This window comes from Lepidochelys kempii, unplaced genomic scaffold (genome assembly GCF_965140285.1).
Source record: "Lepidochelys kempii isolate rLepKem1 unplaced genomic scaffold, rLepKem1.hap1 scaffold_32, whole genome shotgun sequence".
Lineage (NCBI taxonomy): Eukaryota > Metazoa > Chordata > Testudines > Cheloniidae > Lepidochelys > Lepidochelys kempii.
The window spans coordinates 1,450,394-1,453,058 of record NW_027621934.1 but is presented as its reverse complement, the minus strand read 5'-3'; the positions used below and the strand labels follow the sequence as shown (position 1 = coordinate 1,453,058).

The 2,665-nt window shown below is 51.1% G+C and overlaps 1 long non-coding RNA gene across 1 annotated transcript; it reads left to right on the top strand.

The window, feature by feature from the left end:
* The first annotated feature begins 339 nt into the window (after nucleotides 1-339).
* On the top strand, nucleotides 340-1,584 carry LOC144930051 (uncharacterized). Its single transcript, XR_013635138.1, has 3 exons — nucleotides 340-597; nucleotides 695-727; nucleotides 1,525-1,584. It is a non-coding gene; the product is annotated as an uncharacterized LOC144930051 (long non-coding RNA).
* Nucleotides 1,585-2,665: the final 1,081 nt, after the last annotated feature.

Here is a 2,665-nt window from a genome sequence, read left to right as displayed (position 1 = left end):
GTTTTTCAACGTCTTTTTCCAAATCAGGTCAGCCAGTTGATCCGACAGCCCCACGGCCAGCTGCACTGACTGCCAGCCACTGCTGGAATGGCCCAGGGCAGCTGGCCCCGGGGACCACCTGACCAGCAGCCGGTGGGGCTGGCCCCAGAGAGCGCCTGAGCAGTGGTCCCTCGGGCGGCTGAAGCAGCTGCTGCTCAGTGGCCCCTGGCAGCTGGTGCCAATGGCCCTGCTCCCCCTCCAGCAGCAGCCCCGCTGAGATTTACTTAGGGGGACTTATGGTATAAATCATGAACTGGTCACAGGTGGGGAATTTTTTGGTTTATTGCCCATGACCTGTCCACAACTTTCTCTAAAAATACCCGTGACTGAACTGTCACCTTAGGCCTGGTACAGCGGTGACTGAGTGAGGGTCTAAGGTCTGTGATGTACAGGAGGTCAGACTACAACCCTTCTGGCCCTGAACTCTGTGAATCTATGATGTTCTATACAATGGCAGCTCTTTGCTAGTATGAGAGGGGACCATTGCCCCCCAGAATCTCACCTCTTTCACTCTTCTTTCTTTAGAAAACCTGCGATCTGAACTGGAGAAAGAGAGAGGTAAGTTCCTGGGACAAGTTCCCTGAAATAACAGTAGGAATAACCCAGCTAATGCAACAAGATGAAACCTCGCCTCTTTCTTCCTTTTCTCTTCCAGAGATTCTGCGCGCTGAGCTGGAGAACGAGAGAGGTAAATGTCTGGGCTCTCCGGAGGCTTGAACAAGTTTTTCTCACTGTACATAGTCAGACAGACTTTGGCTTTTGTCTCTGCACTATCTGTTAGGAGAGGCTCTGGGAATCAAACGGATGGGGAGCTCTGACTAATCATCGAGTGGGGTAACTGCTCCATAGATAAGGTTGCTGCTCAGTTTCCATGATAAGCCTGATTTCAGCCCCTTCCTTTAAAATCTGCACACAGGGGAATGTCCATATCCAAAACTGGTGGGTCTGCCTGGGCCCACGTACCTTTTTGCTACTGAATTTAAAGGAATGGAGGGGTGGGGGGGATTCTGATGCCCTGGAAACAGGGGCTCAGCGCAGTCCCAAAGTCTCCTAGCACTCTCTGAAACTTTGAGGCACAAACTCAGTGAGAAGGAGCCAGCTCATGTTGCTGGGCCCATGAGCTGAGATCCAGTGTCCAGGGCCAAGGGTTAGCTCATTAAACCCTCACTGCCATGTTATCAGGGCCTAGCACCTCTCCGAGCTGCCTGGCACATGGGGAGTGCGGACACTACACGACAGGTGAGCCCAGCTAGGGCAGGGCCATAGGAGCCCAGCGAGGGTCAGATGCCAAGAAGGGGGGTGTAATCGACAGAGCCCAAAGCCACTAAGAGCTCTATGAGGATGGAGCTCAGGCCAGGAGACCTGGGCAGAAAGAGGGCAGCAGAGAGCACAGTCGAGAGGGGCAAAGTGGTCCTTTAAAGGCACATTCCCTAACCCAGGAGCTGTTGTAGAACTGACTGCATACCTATGTCTCTCTGTTTGCAGAGAAATCCCTGGCCGAACTTGGTAAGTGCCATGTGTCCCCTTTCCCCCACCCCAGATGACATTGTGTCCTTTGCCGGCAGTCTGTGCTCCGGGGAGTGCTCACCTCTTGGTGTGTTTGATTTCAGGCTGGAGTAAAGTCAGCAAAAATGCAGGTAAGTGAAGCTGGTATTTTAATGTCAGACTCCCTGCACCACTCTGCTGCCCAGCAGATGCGCACATGCCAGAAATCACAGGGAAAGAGCAGTATGGTCAATGAAAATGCCAGATTCGTCCCCAGTTTACTTGCATAAAACAAATGCTCACACTTAAGTATGGAGTCCCGAGCTCTCCAGTATAATTGCAATAAGTCAGAGTGCTCCTAAGGCCGGGAACTTACCTGCTGTCAATTCAGGGGGGTAGGTGCTCGCAGCCATTGGTAATTATGGTTCAGAGTTGGGGTTTTACTGGACACATATGGTGAATTCTCATGTGTTGTGTTGTTATTAATTAACTTCATGAACTAGAAGGGTTCTAGGAAACTGTGTAAATTACCTTAACTGGCTGCGGGTAATTGTCTTAATGCTTTTTGGACTGGTGAAATCTCTGTTTTTATGGAGTTGTCAGTCAGTAGCCCTTTGGCTAATTCAGTTCAAATATGGTAGAAAAATTCTACCTCAGACCTGGACCAAATCTACCAAATTTGAGTCTGATACGACTTTGTGGGTATTAGAATAGAGGGCTCCCAACTCAGGTGTAGATTGGAAACTCAGGTGCTGTCTTAGCTGTGGAGACGTGGTAGCAGCCCCAGAGCACAGATTTTGTGGTAGGTGACTACTGAGTTCTTTTAATGGTAGAAATGATGTCCGTGTGTGTAACACCTGAGCTCGTTCCTTATTGGGGCCTCTGTAGAGGTTACAGACAGGCCCAATGGGAGCTAGAGGCATCTCCAGCTCTTCCAGGGGAACTATTTGCCCCTATTGTCTAGGAGGAGAGCTGCAGTGAAATGCAGAGAAGCAGATCCCTGGGAGTTAGAGGCGGGAAATCAGAGAGTGTCCTTGCCAAGACAGAGCTGGCGGGAGGATGGGAAACAGCCTCGATGGGCATAGGCACCAACTTCTGCTGGTGCCCGTGGGTGCTCGACCCCTCCTCTACCCCCAGCCCT